The sequence below is a fragment of the Passer domesticus genome, chromosome Z (genome assembly GCF_036417665.1).
Source record: "Passer domesticus isolate bPasDom1 chromosome Z, bPasDom1.hap1, whole genome shotgun sequence".
NCBI classification, from domain to species: Eukaryota; Metazoa; Chordata; class Aves; order Passeriformes; family Passeridae; genus Passer; species Passer domesticus.
The window spans coordinates 6,957,123-6,973,231 of NC_087512.1; the positions used below are offsets into that span (position 1 = coordinate 6,957,123).

General features: G+C 42.6%; 1 protein-coding gene across 15 annotated transcripts in view; it reads left to right on the forward strand.

The window, feature by feature from the left end:
- The window catches only part of CELF4 (CUGBP Elav-like family member 4), a 692,304-nt gene that overhangs the window by 167,247 nt on the left and 508,948 nt on the right, over positions 1–16,109 (forward strand). The window lies entirely within an intron of this gene.

Below are 16,109 nucleotides of genomic sequence, written 5' to 3' on the forward strand. Positions count from 1 at the left end.
GCTGAGTCAGAGACAGAGACAATGCCAGAGTACCCTTGGAATACTGAGTTGAGGAAGGGAGGGGAGCACAGCAGAAATCAGTGAGCTCTTTGGAGAGTGATCTCAGCTCTCCCTAGTTTGGTATGTGTACTTTGCTCATCTATAGCAATTACATACAACCTTCTAAAACTTGTCATAAATTCACCTTTTTGCACTTTCCTCAGATTTTGACTGTAACCTCCAGTTAAGATGTAGCTTCCACCAGGAGACTCTTGCTATAGTGCAGCAACACAGCAACCCATTTCTGTCTGGAGATGCAGCAGCCAGAGCAGGTTTATCCATAGAGCCTGTGATTCCCTAAGCTGGAAGCCAGCCAAGATGACGTTGTCAGATCTCTTGTTTTCAAAAAAAAAAAAACAACCTAAAAAAAAAAGCAACACTGCCATGGGGCCCACAGTGATCACACAACAAGAGGGCCTCCCACCTCTGCCTCCCCATCCTCAGCTCCCTGGGTGCTACCAGGGAACAATAAAGCCCAGCAGAAAGGAGCATCACTCCTCCTGTAATCACACAGGATGAGACACGCTGTCTCTGCCTCCCCCCCAGGTTACCTAACCCCTCGTGGTGGCAGGAGCTGTACGTGCCTCCCTGGGAATGATGTCAGAGCAAGGCACAGAGGGGCTGGGGTTGTGCCACATGGCAAGTCACATGCAGTGTAGCTGTCTTCACGTCCTCCTCCTCCTCCCTCTCCGTGTTTACTCGCGCTCTGCAGCGCACTACTCCCCTGTACAAGGGAAATGCAGCTCGCTGGGATGCTCGGGGCTGGGGGACCAGGGTTCACACGTGTGTGTGCACGTGTCTGTGCAGGGTGAGCATGTTTGTGTGTGCAGACAAGGCTCTCCTCCTTCTTTGCTGTTTTACTACCAGATTAGGGACATGCTCTCCCCCTTGGGGCTATGAGGTCCCTTTAAGTGAAGCCTGAGCTCTTCTCCACACAGAAAGAGGGACAAAAAAAGTGAGAATGGGGCTGGAGGGAAGTGGAGAGGACCAGAGTCCTTGGCTGGCTGTTCGCCGTGTCCGCTTGTCCTCCCTCCACTTCTACATTCCCTCTTCCTCCTGCCACCCGGCCCTCCCCCTCCCTCCATACACATACACTCCTTTTATTCTCAGTAAGTTATTAAAAATGTAGACATCACTGGCTCCCAGGGTCAATATGTTGTTTTTAAATTTAAACATGAATTTCCATTTCATTGAGCCTTCAGGCCTAATGAGATGTGCTTTGACAGGAGCAGCTAGCTGGAAAAGGCATGATTGAGGGGCGAGCCAATAATATTAACTCACAGCAGAGTGTGCACACACAGCGCTGGAGCCACGAGCCTTGATTCGCTCCTATCCAGGGCTCCGGATACAGCAGGCAAGGATTTCTGCTGCAGGCCCTGCAGTGAAATGTCAAATGCATTTAACCATCTGTGAGCTCTGCCTGCTCGTGCTGGCCCAAGTTGGACAGCCTGAATGGAGTTTCTTTCAGCTGGGATGACAGACGGGGCCAGGAGGGCTCTGGAAGTTGGGCTTGTCAGTTTAGAGGCCATCAGCTAAAACAAAGGGAAGAGCATAAAGCTGTGGAGAAGGCACTGGGGTGGGACTCAGAAGGTGTAGACTTCCAGTGGCCTAGTGTGTGACCTGGGCAGATCACTCTGCCTTTCAAGGAGGATCAGGAAGTGGTGTTTCCACGTCCTGGTGTTGGTGGTCTCTCCTTTCCCTGGACAGGTAATGGAAAATGCCTTATTCTCCCTGGGGAAAGCTACCAGCACATAAACTTGGCAATATTTCCTGTGGAGAATATGATTTTTCCAACCCATTCTGTATAAAGCACATGTAGGAGTCCCTGTCAAGATTGCACTCTGGAAAGAGACAGCAACCCTAACTCCATTTCCGCAGGGAAAACCTACCCTCAGTTATGAGGTGGCCCACCCTAGCAGCTTGTTCTGAGTGCTAAGGGACTGTAGAGTCCTGAGCCTGGCTCTGTCACCAAATAAATTTGTCATTGGAAGTGACATTTCCCCATATTTATGAAAGATGGCTTATTTCAGAGTCTTTTCATCTGTTACAGACAGAATCTCTTACCTAGCTCCAAGACCCATGTTTTGTTATTCTTAAGGTGTGTAAGACCACAGATGTGTCAGAACAGCAAGGCAGTGAGAATTCACATAACAAAAGATAGGTTGGTCTGATTTTTCCAGCTTTCTATCAGAAAAGATATCAGTTGGAAAGACTGAGAAATGGACCTCAAAAATGAAGACAATTATTTGTGAGTTGTCTCCAAATTAGGATTAGCACAAATGTTTTATCGGAGCTGTGTTTGGGAGAAATTAGATATTTGACCTTTAGATTTTATGAAAATACTTTTTTTCCCTCTGAAAATAGTGATTTAGCATTGATAAAATAAAAGGGGAAGTAGAGTAGAAAATCAAATTTTGGAAAAAATAAATAATTTTGATTTTCAATGCAAAATTGATGCTTCCCATAGACTCAATCAAATTAAAATGCTATTTTTTTTCAATCTTTCTTTTTCTCTATCTGGGCATACAGAAAAATCCATTTCCCAGACCTAATCCAGGCCCCTGGTGATTCAAATCACTTAGGAGGTTTCTGTCAGGTGTGATTTGTAGGCCTTCCTTGGTTTTGTTGGTCCAGACTTAAAATCAGGAAGAGTCTTTCTCATGGTACTTTACTGGGTTTGCTGCTGCTGAAATCCACAGCGGCAGATGCTGATCTGTGTGCGTGTGTGCATTTACAAAATGTGAAGGAAAAAATTCAGCATGATATTAAATGAAAGGTAAATCAGAGCAATAATTAATAATAAAGGCTGCTGAATACTCTGAATCTTTGAAAAGAGTTGCTTTCTTCCCCCCTGAATCCAGCGAGCACTCACTCGTATGAATAACATTACATGCATGAGTAATCCTTTTGAACTCAATGAAACCCAAGTTAAGTATGTGCAGGAGACCCACGCAGGATGGGGACCAGGAGCTTTAGCACTGAGCTGAGGGAAGCTATAGCATTGTGTTTGTACTGTTGCTTAATTGCAAAGCAGATGTAAATAGTAGGTCTCCCCAGTTCTGTTCTGTTTGGGCTTGGCTGGAAGAGATTCCCTCTTGGTGCCTAAACCTTTCTGGACTCATGCATTTGTGGCCTTTAAAATGTGATATTTAGCTTTCAGAAAGCAAATAACAACCATTGTGCACTTTTTTGCACCTTTCTCCTGAGGGTCTTCCAAAGCACTTTTGACAACATTAACTGTTGAGACCTGACAACTCCTCTGATGAGGGACAGCATTTCAGATCTGCAGTTTCTCCTTCTCCCCCTCTCTGAGTCTGCATATATTTTCCACTTGCATAATGATATTTGGACCTTTTATACAGCTTCTCCTGCTAAAATAATATTTGTATAAAAAGCTAAATTTCTGTTTCACATCTTTTCTAGGAATAAATTTCTAACCTCTACACACTTAAAACTTAGGAAAAAATATAACTTAGAAAAATCTTACATTTTGAGGGAAGCAGTTCAATATGTCTTAACATTTGGTTTGAGAGTCCTGGGTGCTCAATTCTGATTTTATAGAGAACTAGATAGATAAAGGTGAAGTCTAATTTAGAGCATTGTGCCCAGTATCATATAAATCATCAGTGTTAGGAACAAGAATAAGAAACCCAGAGTACCAAATCCCTTGCTTTATGTCCTGGCTGACACTTGTAGTAGGAGAGACATGAACTGCAGCAGCTGAGATGGTGTGAGGATTTGCTGCCTTAACATACAGAACGTTTTCCATAAGCTGAGTTTCATGAGTCAGCATTTCAGGGTGCAATAACTTACAGTAATAAACAGGGAAAGAACACCAAGTTTGTGTGGGTAAATTTGGTTCTAAAATGAGTGATGTACTTCGTGGTAATCAGGTACAGTTGTGATTTGAACCCCTTAAAGCCTATGAAATATGTTCTCTGTTGGATGACTCCAGCTTTTCTTCTTTTTTTTTCCCCCCATCTTTTATTTTCAGGGGTTTGTTGGTTTTGTGGTGTTTTTTTTTTCTTTCTTACTCCCCTTTTCTTTAGCTTTAGCTGTCTTTAAGGACAGGTACCTCAGTGGGATATTGTGCATTGCCACTACAGAAAAAGAGAATAGAGAGTGAGGCATGGAGAGGAAGAATACAAATTTTCCCATGCACTATTGATTTTTGTGATTTGCAGAGGGAAGCTGCTGTGGCTTCTATATAAAGTCTGTAGGTGGGGAAGATGGGGAAAATGGGGAAGCAGATTTAGGAACAGTGGTTCCATGTAAATTTTTACCCATCCCTGTCTTTCTGCTTGGTGGAATCTTGGAGCAGATTCAGGCTTTTCATGTTCACAGAGAATTGGAAGCTTAGATCTCTGACCTTTTTAAAATCCATTTTGAGTCTCATCTTTCAGAGAATTAAACAAAGGATTTTGACCTAAAGGGCCATTGGTTTACACTTTCTGATAGAGGGGATAAGAAAGACTAAGAGGAAGGAGGGGAGAAGGAGAGATTATCTGAAGCAGGACCTGCTGATTCAGGTGGTAATTTTGCAAGTGGGAGAAGGAGAGAGAAACCTGTGAAGGGTGCAAGTTTCTGCTTTAAACCTGTGGCAGGAAATGTGGCAAGAACCTTTGGGGCACAGAGTTGGAATAAAGCAGTTTTCCCTACTATAGTCAGGCTCAGTGTTAGAGAAAAAGGACATTCCTGATTCTTTACTGCCATCATAATCATCTGCTTTTATTGCTTTTATACTTAGCCCCTGAAGAAATGTCTCAAATAGCAGAACTTCAGAGACAGAGAAGGTGGGGGATACAAGTATTGGGCAAGGTGGGAGCTGAGACCTCTCAGTCTCTTAGCTTGAAATCTTCATTCTTGATGCTGATTTTTTTTTTTCCTTGGTGTCCTTTCCATTTGAAAATTACTAGTAGCTATGAAGAGATCCCAAGCCTTCTTTATTTTCCTTCTTCCTCATTTTTCTAATACTTCTGTTTCTGTTTGGAACAGATTTTGTGTGCATTTTGGCAATCAGATAGGATTAAATTCTTCATACCTCTTCTTTTTCCCACTGACCCACCCAAATACTTACCCACTCAAAGAATTAAAAATGGAAATGTGCTAGTGAAGAATTCTCCATATTTAGGAATGTTGGAAGGAGATGTGTCCTTTCCCTAATCACTCTAGGAGAGATTTCTGTGATACAGAAGTGTGTAACCACTAGACCTTCATTTCTGTTCTTCATCTTCAGAAGGAAACATGGGTGGGTGTGGAGAGAGGAGGCATCTGACACACCAGACACATGAGAGGGAGGAAGGATTTGCTCCCTGTTGAGGGAGGGGCTCACCCCAGACTTCAGAAAAGACTAGAGCAAAACTCTGTCCCCTCTCACTCCTGACTGCAGGAGGTTGTATAGGACACTCAGTAAACAGACTGGCTCCAGCTGTGGAGTGTTCTGTTGGGAGGAATGGATTGAAGCAAACCTTCATTTTGCCTGGATTTGAGCGATGTTTTTAGTCTTGTTTCCAAAGCAAACAGAGCCTATTCATTCACACAACCCACCCACATCTGCTCACCTGCTTTCCTTCTACCCCCATTTCCATCTACACTCCCCAAAGACCCTTTTCAACCTATCAGTGGGTTTCAACCACATCTGAAACTCTTGATGGTAATTGTGATTCCAGTGGCTGTGTAAAAATTGGCAGAGGAGAGGGTTACCTGAGCATTTCCCTTCTGAGGAGGTGGTGGTGGCCACAGTCTGTGCAGGGCAGCAGCTCCAGTCTGCACTTAGGCAGCAGCCAGTGCAGCTGGAAGGTGTCAGACCCAGCACAAGCCACAGAGCTCACAGGCTTTTGGACAAAGTGGAACTTATGGAGGAGGCTGGCTTAGCGAGATGGGAGAGCATGGGAGGCCTGAGATACAAATCTGTAGCAAGCCAAGCTTCATTAGCTTGGCTTCATACATTGAGGAAGCAATTATTATTTCCAAAGCTTTCACAGTGTACGGAGGATGTGCTGCTCAGCTTAAAAAAAATACCACATCCTTGAAAAATACCTGTATCATTGAGGGATCCAGGGTATGTACAGTCAGTCCTGAGACAAAGAGAGGAGAAGCTAACTGGGCACATTTAGGATAGCTTGGAGTGGAGGTATTAAGATCTAAGTATGATGTGGAAGCTTCTCTGTTGAAATGAAGAAATCCTTTCCATGCAATAGGCAAAATGATGAACCAATTGTTTTAAGACACTGTGAAGATCAAAAGGTATTTGTGGAGTGGGAGGTTTACATAATTAAATAAATAAAAACACTAGGCAAATTTGGTTTAGGAAAATTTCCAGAGAAGGCACCTATGATGACTCTCAAATATGGTTACCCATATAACCCATTTCTGAGACATTTCCGTAATTTCTGATTTCCTGAGAATAAGAGGCTCTGGCTGGGGGGGATTAACTTGTATTCTTTCTATTTCTTCATCCACAAACATCTCCCAATTACTGTCTGATATAGGTGCTGGATTTGAGGAGTCATTAGCTGGGCCAACACTATGATATTTATTATTTCATCCTCATTTGCTGGATATTCTGAGTCCTAGTAACTGAAGGATTGAAGTTTGAAATAGAATTCATTGGGAAGGAGCCATGGACAGATTGACAAAGCTGCTGTGGGATAAGAAACTGGTAATTGTGGCAGATTTATGATGACCTTCATAAACGGGCACTGGAACCTTCAATTCAAGGAGGAAGCCATTAACCCTTTTGCAGATATTAAAATAATGTAATGGGGTACTTTAAGTATGCAAAATTTTTCCTCCTGATGACACACTTTCCTCTGGGTCTGATCTAAAAAGCTGTGCATTCTCCCAGGGGCTAAGCTTCAAATAATAGAGAAGTGTGCAGGGAAAGAAGCTACTTTCACACTTCATAAAAGCAGGACAACTTTCCACCAGGGAGCCAGAAAGCAGTGTCCCTGTGGGACCTGTAAAGGTGTGTTTAAAACAAAAGTGAGACAGGTTAAGAGAAGACTGCAGTGATTAGCAGAGGGCCAAACGTTCCCTGTGTATAATAATCTGATTATTGCAGCAGTGACATCAGCACTTTCACTGATTTAGTCTGTCTGTGGTTCCATCCAGTTATTTCTTTCTGAAAACAAGAAAAATCTGGTAACAGAATTTTCTCACATTATAAAATGCTTCAGTACTCCAAAGTTATCTGAAATATTAATGTTTTGGGAAAATGTGAAGCATTTTGCTTAAGAAAGGCAACTTGATGAGAACAGTAGCAGAATTCCATAGGACTTGGTGGCAGTTGTGGTTGCTAAGATTTTGGGAGGAGAGTGAAAATTGTTACTTCCTCAGCATGTGAATGAAGACATTGAGGGAATGAGAGTTGAAAGGACCTCTTGAAAGAAATATATTTTGAACTTCTGGGGGGAAAAAAGCACTTTTGCTGAGTTTAGAGTCTCCTATATCAGTGTTGTGGCTAAATAATTTTTTCTTTTCAAATTCAGTTCAAAATTATTTTAATGAAAACTCAGTGGGAGTGGTTTATAACTTGCTGCACACTAATGAGGGATTACCAAGTAATTGATCAGCAATATCTTGAGAGGCTTTGCATCACTAGCAGAAAAGGCACCAACAATTTTGTCATCTCAGTGCAAAATGATGGTCACAACTCCTGTTAAGCTTTGAACTGATGCCTCCCTTCAAGTCCAATGGTCCCAGCCCACAGCTTTTCCAAGCACCATTTGAAGTCAAGATGACTTTTATTCCTGTGGCGCTGCATACTTCATCCTACCCTTCAGAACACAATACTGGTGTGAAAAGTGCAGATATTTCCTGGAAAAGATGAAGGATAATAAAACCTGTTCTAGGCAGCATTGATTGCATGACCTTATATGAACAGTTTTTTTTTTTTTTCCCTTATTTCTAGAATAAATATACCTGTTATGAGGTCTGATAGGAAGAACAGACCCTGGCTCCTCTCCATTGCTCCTCTGAGCAAAAGCATCACTTTAATGAACCTAGTGTTCAGCATCCAGGGGACAAAAAGTGCACTCTGCCCTTGCAGGCAGGTGCAGGAGGGATGATTTTCCCCATTAGTGTTTTGGAGTATGGATAACTGCTTTTCCCCAGGATAGCTGATCAGTCAGTAGGATATCTCCTTTTCCACAGCTTCCCGCAGAGGTGGTGGGCGAAAAGGAGAGAACAGCAGAGAATAAGCCTCTTCCAGCTTCTCTTCTTTTCCTTGCTCTCACTTGTTCCTTTGATGCAGCTGCTGGGACTTGTGCCCAGGGACAGTGAAAGGCCCAGGCACAGAGGGGACTGCTCAGAGCAGCCCCAGAGCACATCAGAGGAGCCATACAAACACAGCGTGTCCATGGTGAGCAGGACATTCCAGCAACATCCTGCTGCTGGGGCAGAGCAGATCTTTCCTACAGCTCTTCCTCTGGTGTGTAAATGAAAATAGAGCTGGTAGTGTGGGACACTGGAGTCTGAAACAGGAACATATCATGAACACAAAATGAAAGCGAATGACAGTTACTTTTATCTATTTGTCTTCATTTCAGTGGATTCTCCCTTCACCCATTCCCACCCGCCTCTCGTCCTTTTTTATTGGGTGAATAGCAGTTTTTGAACAATCTGATAGTAGTTGCTAGCTCAGCTCCTTTGCTTTTGAGCTGTATTTATTACTCATTTCCTGATTTCTTACAAAAGAGTTCTGCTGCCTTTGAGATTTACAGAGGGGTCTCTTTTCTGCAAGGAAAGGAAGAAGAAATGCAGGGAAGATTTTGCTCAAATCTGGCAGTGGAAAGATCTCCCCCTCACCTTGTTGCTCTCACTGACCTTTTTTTCCAGCACTCATGCAAATTAACATCAGTCTTTTCTATCTATCCATTCCCTTCTCGCTCTGTGTATCAGCTTCACATTGCAGATAATCATTATCAAGAAAATCCTCCTACAGTGCACTTGTTGGTAGGGATCTGGAAAGTATGCCTCTGTTCAGCTGCAAGGCAGGGCCAGCCGTATCTAATTGATGCATAATTATAACCTATTTGGTCTTCCAAACTGCTGCTGCTGCTGAAGCTTATCTAACCTTAAGAAGGACTGGTTTCAGCTGCTGTAGCTGCCACCTCAGGAATGCCTCGCCCAGACCCACAGTCTCTCTGGCTTGGGCTAATAGACATTAACCCCATTGCTCTGGGTTTTGTTTCCAGTTCCTGACACGTCTGTTTTTGACAGCTGGCCTGCCCTGAGAGGACCTGCATGTGCCCATTAGTGGAGCGAGCCCTGGGTGCACAGCGGGTTCTCCTCTGGCTGTTGTAGTGTGGAGGCTTTTCACCACCACCACACAAAAGCAGTTCCCAAATGGGAGTTTTGGGGACTGCAGGTGGGGAGGACAGCAGTGGAAATGCATGGGAACTTCTGTTCTAAAAAATAGTGTGAATTCTGGGTGCAAGGCCATGGTGATCCCTAGGCAGAAACATACGGGCCCAAGGAAGCACCTTCCAGACCCTCCTGATCAGTGGGAAATTCAGCCTAACTCCAGAAAAAAACCTTCTCCCTGTCCTCTGGCACTTTTTAATGAATGTATTTGGGCCCCTACATCATCCATATGTGAGCCAAGGAGGAATAGAGGCAGGCATGGAAACACAGGTTATTGGTTTAGCTTTCACCCTGCCCACTCGAATACATTTGATTTACCTCCAAAGATTTTTCTGCAAAGGGAAGATCTGCCTGTTTATGTACAAAATTGCTGAATTACAAGGATGGTAAATGGCTTAATATTATCACACAGTGACTGAGATATGAGAGAACCCAGTGATTTGACTTCTCCAACTCTCTGATTTTTACCCTGTTCTCTGTACAAAGTGGTTGTGCACTAAAGTGCACGGCAACTGCTGCACTTTATACTCATTGAATAGAGCTTTTAAATTTGGGCTGGTAGACCTTTCTCTTGAGTACCTGCAATTTACAGTCCCTCCTCTCCACATTTAATTGTGTTTGTAAATAATCAGTATATCTTTGGGTGGAAAAATAAAAGTGCAAAGGATCTGTTATGGGCTAGATTTGTAAACTAAATCTTTCTTCTGCAAAAAAGAGATAAAGGGGAGGAGCCCTTTGGTAGTTTATTTCCTGCACAATTAAAAAGCTCTCATACTGCTGTAAATAAACTCCAGTAACCGTAGTCAGCTGGCACCATGTGGAAATCACTGATTTTCAGGCTGAACAAAACTGTCCTTTTGTACACCTCTGCCATTTGCTGGCACTGAGCCGAAACAGTTTGAGTGTGTGTGGAGAGGCAGCTGGCTGTTTGCTCTGTGCCTTGCCTGTGTAGCACCCAACACAGAGATTTTCTGACTCAAAAAGAATATTTTGAGGACGTTGCATTGGTGAAAATACATAATTATGTGTTGGGTGGTAGGTCATTACTGTGCTGACTGCATTTGTTCCTTAAGCAGCCTGAGAGAAGCCAGTATATCCCAACAGCTAAGAAAGGATTTGCACGCCTGGCTGAGGATCTCAGTGCTTTATCTGCTCTAGTGAACCAAGCCTGCAGCTCCCTAAAATGAAGAGAAATACAGTAACTCAGGACCTTTTCCTTTGTCACTCAGTTGCACAGTCCTGGACCAGAAGGATATTTAAGTGGAGAAGGGAGGAACAGAGCCTAGCTGTGGTTATTCCTTAAAATGGTTAGCTCATTAATTCCTATTCCTAACATTAGATCACATTTTCTTTTTGGGTTAATTGTTTTGTTTTGGTTTTTGTTTTGTTTTGTTTCGTTTGTTTGTTTGTTTTTTAATGGGTTTGGGTATTTTTAGTTTATTTTTTTTTGTTTGTTTTGGGGGGGTTTTTTGCTTGTTTGTGGGGGATTGGTTTTTTTGGGGCTTTTTTTTTTGTTTTTGTTTGGTTTGGTTTGGTTTGGTTTTTTGGTGGTTTTTTTTTTGGTGACTGGGAAGAAAAAAAAAAAAATCCATGACTGGTGTAAGACCAGGATAAGTTTATTTTCATGTGAAGTTTCAGGGTGCCCTTTCCTGTCAGCTGGATATCTTGATGGAGGAACCACCCTCCACAGCCTCCAGGACACCTGCCCTATGGGCTGTGGGGAGATCCTTACACAGTGTCAGTAGCAAGTCTGCAGTACCTATAGCAGAAACTGGCTTTATCCCATTTTCTCCATTTTGGTATCTTCTCACCAGTAAGATGTTCACAAATTGAAGGAAGTTCGCACAAGAGCCACAAAAATGATGAAGGGCCTGTGAGGTGTTGACTTATGAGGAGAGATTAAAAAGAGCCAAGTATGTGTAGCTTGGCTAAGGGATGACTGGGGATAGGGGGGAGGAAGGGAATGTGATATTTATCTCCATGTACATACAAGGATGTAAATTCCAAGGCAGGAGATGAACTGCTTATGATAATACAAAGGAAGATTTATTAGAAGTTGTAGTAGGAAATTAAGCAAAGGAAATTTTCAGCTGAATATCAGGAGAATTTTGTTAAGGGTACGATAACAATGATAAATATTTATATAGCATTTCAATAGTGAGAAGGGGAGAATGGTGGCACAAAGGCTCCTGCATCCAGTGTTTCAAGGCAAGAGGGAGAGATCACTTTCCACCCTGTACTACTACTTGATAAAGGGCTTAGCGCAGAAAAGGGAAAGCTTTCCCTCCAATATGTGAAGCCAAGATGGCTAAAATCCTTGTCTAACCATAAATGGCTTCGGTTCTCTAGCAGGAGTAACTTGGAGAGACCTTGACCACTTTGCCTGGTCAAGTAAGCCAGTCATTGATCAGCTAATGCTGATATTGTAAAAACAAACAGACTGGTTGAACATTTTCCTGGGCAGATCAAGCAGAAGATGTGGCTGTCTTCTCATGACAGGGGCTTATATTCAGAAAAACATTGGAAAACTTGCCATTTACTTAGTAAATAATCTCTGCCTTCCAGCCTGTGATCAATTCATTTCACAGCTCTGTATTTGTGCTTTCTGAACTTAACAGGAATTTTCCAGCACCAGCCCAAGGAAAGATATCTTCTTAGTAGGATGGTGGAAAGCCAATGCTTGAGGACCTGGAGGCAGGAATGCCAGAATATGTTTTGCAAGGGACAGTGCCATAGAAACCTGGAAAGAGTGTGTAGGATGGAAAGCAGTGTCTCTCTGTCTCACATCAATTACAGTGACCCCCATCTGATGCCCCTCAAACCCACACTCAAGTCATTCGCTTGACTTTATCAAGCAAAGGGGAATCCCAAAGACCTTCTGAGCCTTACACACTTTTTCAGAAAAAGATTTCATACAATTCTAGGCAAAAGCAGAGTGGGTTTCTTGGTTTTGGTTTTTTTTTTTATTTTTTTTTTTTTCTTAGTGCAGCGTTCAGTGTCTGGGACACAAAAAAAAAGGTATTGTCAGATGTGTAAATGCAAATTTAATGAGTGCGTAAAAAATCCCTTCAAATCAATGCAAAAATATTCCACAGTGGAGTCATTTTGATTAAAAAAAAAAGGGGGAGGAGGAGGAGGTTGCCTGAAATAAGCAAAATTTCAAGCTAATGGGAATCTCATTCATTATTTAATCCACTCCTTATCTGAAATGTACAAAAAATGGAATCTAATATGGCGTATGTATGTTGTTGTCTTAGCGAAAAGACAGGGGCAAAGGCCTGCAATTTCACTTAATATATTAAATCCTACTGCAGGCTTTGAGCCAGATTAATAACTCTAGCGAGCTAGAAAATCCCAATATATATTTTTTCTAGCTCCATGCATGATGCAGCTTGATTCATAAGCAGCTCTACTGTTGGGCTTTATTAAATACAAATAAAATATCCCTTCTATTGCAAAAGCCCACAAGGTGACAGAAAGAGGAGAAGCAACTGTCCTTGCTAGTTAAAATGTATTTTCTTTGGCTTCCTACTCCTTAACTCAGCCCCCAAGTCCCAGGTCCCTGGAATATTTATACAGTCATAACCCTGTGCATAGAATCCAGAGGGATAGACTGAAAGGAAAGAATTTGTTCCCAATCACTGGGGCATGCTTGTGCAAAAGACCCTGCAGCATTCCTACCCTCAAGTGGACACGACTCAATTTTATGTCTGCTCAGGAGAAGAGTTTCAGCAGCCCAGCACGCTTCCTTACTGTCTGGGACATCTGGTTTGTGGCTGATTTAAGAGTGTTACCCAACGACTCGCTGGCAGCTCTGCCACAAAACCTGGGCTGGTGCTGTGTTTGCCAGGTGGCGTATTTGAATCCCCAGCTTGGAAAGCAAGAACGGTGTCAGGGAGCTCAAGATCACCAGGCTGGTTTAAAAATTGTCAGATTGAAACTGTAAAATGTATAGGAAAGACCCTGTATAATTTTAAGGTTGCTTTGTAAGTCTTTCCGTGTATGTGGAGTGATAGTAAAACAAAGGACTTAGGAGAAAAAAAGAAAATGAAAGTTACATGAACAGCATAGTCCTGCCCATAAATTGTTACACTAGCTTGGGAAATCAATCCTTTTTTGGATGACACTGAAACACATGCTGTATGCATAGATAGGGATGCACTTGAATGTCCTGAAAAGGATTTACTCATGTCCAGCCTTGATCTAAACCTTCTGTGTGCACAGTATTCAAAGCCAAGTTCTTGGGGTCTATGCTAGAGTAAGTGGACAGGGCTTCCCAAAGAGTAGAATTGGATCCCATTGTAGCCCTTTGCTTTGGTGTCTTACAAAGCCAGTAAAACTCCATTTGAATATGCCTTGAGTCTAATGGTGGTGATCCCTGCAGGGAACACCAGCAAAAATCTGGGAACACCAAAATTTCCACGGAAGTAGGTACAGTAAAATGCTGAGGTAGATACAGTAAAAACATGTAGGAGTCAGATCCTTCTCTGGAAAGGTTAATAAGGAGGTAGGAAAGTGAATTAGTGGAGAAAGATATTACCTGTTCTGAAGTGGGCAGAGCTGGCCTGATATAGACCAGGGGACAGGATACCTGCAAAAACACTTTGGGGGAAAGTGATACCCTCTTCTTAATGGTTTATTTAAGGTATGACTTATTCTTTCTAAAATAAACAGAAGAATAAGGTCTTATTTAATTTTTTCCTCTGGAGAAATGGAGCTTTTAGTGTACTGGAACAGGATAAAATAACTTCTCCAATATAATTTCCCAACTCTATTTTTTTTTTTTTTTTAATCATAAGTGACCGAAGGGGTTTTTTTTGTTTTAATTAAAGGAATAAGAAAAATGGAGTCTTAAGTTAGTGCTGCAGGTTTTCAGATATCTGGCAGTGAAATAAGAAAGCAGTGGTTTTTATTGCTGCAGTTGTTTTTAAGGTGGGAAATTAGTGTAAAGTTATTTTTAAATCCACATTAGTATCCTGATGGATTTTTCCACTCACTCCTGGCACAAAACCAAGGATTCCAGTTCTGACTGCACTGAACTGCTGGAAGTGGTGTCCAAAGGGACCAAGGACAAGGGCATGGTGCAGGAGGAGGGATGGTTTTCTGTTTGTGTCTGTGAGGTGTGTGCCATGCTTCTGGTTGGGAGCTAAAACTGCCCTGGTGTCACTGCAACATCTCTGCTGTGCTGTGAGCAACAGCAAGTGGATAACCTGAAGAAATTTGAGGCTGGCATGAGCTACTCTGGTCGTACTTCACAGCTGGGCCAGCCCTCAGGACTGCTGCTGTTGTTGGTTTATTGTAGCGTGCATTGCCACGGGCGCAGGAGCTCCTCTTTGAAGGTAAAAGCCCTGGACTACTAAGTGCTTACCACATGCAAAATGAAAAGATGGTCCTTGACCTGAACTGCTCGGAGATGTGAGCGCCTGAGAGAGGCCACAGCAAACAGATGGAGGGAGAGCAAGGTAATATAGAGCGGATTATGATTTGGTTGGGAAGTTGCAGTGATAGCACACTGGCTGCCTCGTGGGTGTTGAGTGGTTTGGAAGTGTCACTGCAAAGGTGAGTTTCAAGGAGGGATGACGAGGCGGACTCTGTAGTGGATGCCTCTGATGTTGGCAGGACTTTCACATCCCTGGTACACAAAGGTCTCTGGACAGTAGAAACAGCTGACATAGCTTTGGGGTTAAGCCAACACTATCATGCTGTTAGGATGTTTATCTGAACCAACCGTCACAAAAGGCTCTCCCATGCCTACCTCAATATTAAGGACTCAGAGGATTTTGAGGACAGAGCACATAATTTACCCTGACCTTCTGGATGTAGTAGAGGCCACGGGATTACAGTGGTTCCTGCACCAGGCCCCAGTCACTTGGGCTGAATCACAGTAGCTCTCTCAAAAAGGTGTACAAGCCTAACAGAGAGCCTTGAAGGGAGATGGTGTCTCACTTAAATAGGACCTGTGTACGTGTTTGCACAGCATGTGAAATATAGCAAGCATATAATTGTGGGTTTGGGCTTTTTTGTTTTTTTTTTCTTTTTGAATGTTAAATGGGCTTAAGGGCCTTTCTGAAAAGCTCAGGGGTTTTGAGCACAATTGTGTACTGCAGAGGCAGCAACTGTAGGCTAATTTGAAAAATTCACGCTGGACACTGGGCTGAGATGTGCCCTTTAAATGATGGTCAGTGACCCAGGAAGAATTTCCTGAGTGCAGGAGGACCTCAGTGGAATTGTTTCATGTCTGCAAGTGTGTGGCTAAGCAGTTTAAATGGAAATAGTACTGAGGGCATATTGTTTTCCTTTGGCTTGCATTTAAAGTGCTTATCCTGTGCTTCACATGCTCATGATTTTACACAAACTTAAGTTCAGCATAAACATTTACAAACTTTAGTAATTCAGTTATATTATAAATCCATATTTTAATTTATGGGGATTTTTCCCTCTTTTTTTCTCAAATGCCATGCTACTTCTTTTTTTTTTTGTTTCCCTTATACAGTCAAAATCATTGAAAAGGTTCACAGATGGTAAAGTTGGCTGTGACCATTAGAAATGAGATTTTAACTAGAGGAATAGAATTCAGGATGTGGGTTGTGTCTATGCCACAGAGTTGCTTTAGAAGCCTTGAGTGGGACATGAAAATGTTATGAAAAGGAGGAGTTAAGGACAAGTGTGGTATTTGGTTTCACAAATTCGTTAGGTATCTTGTC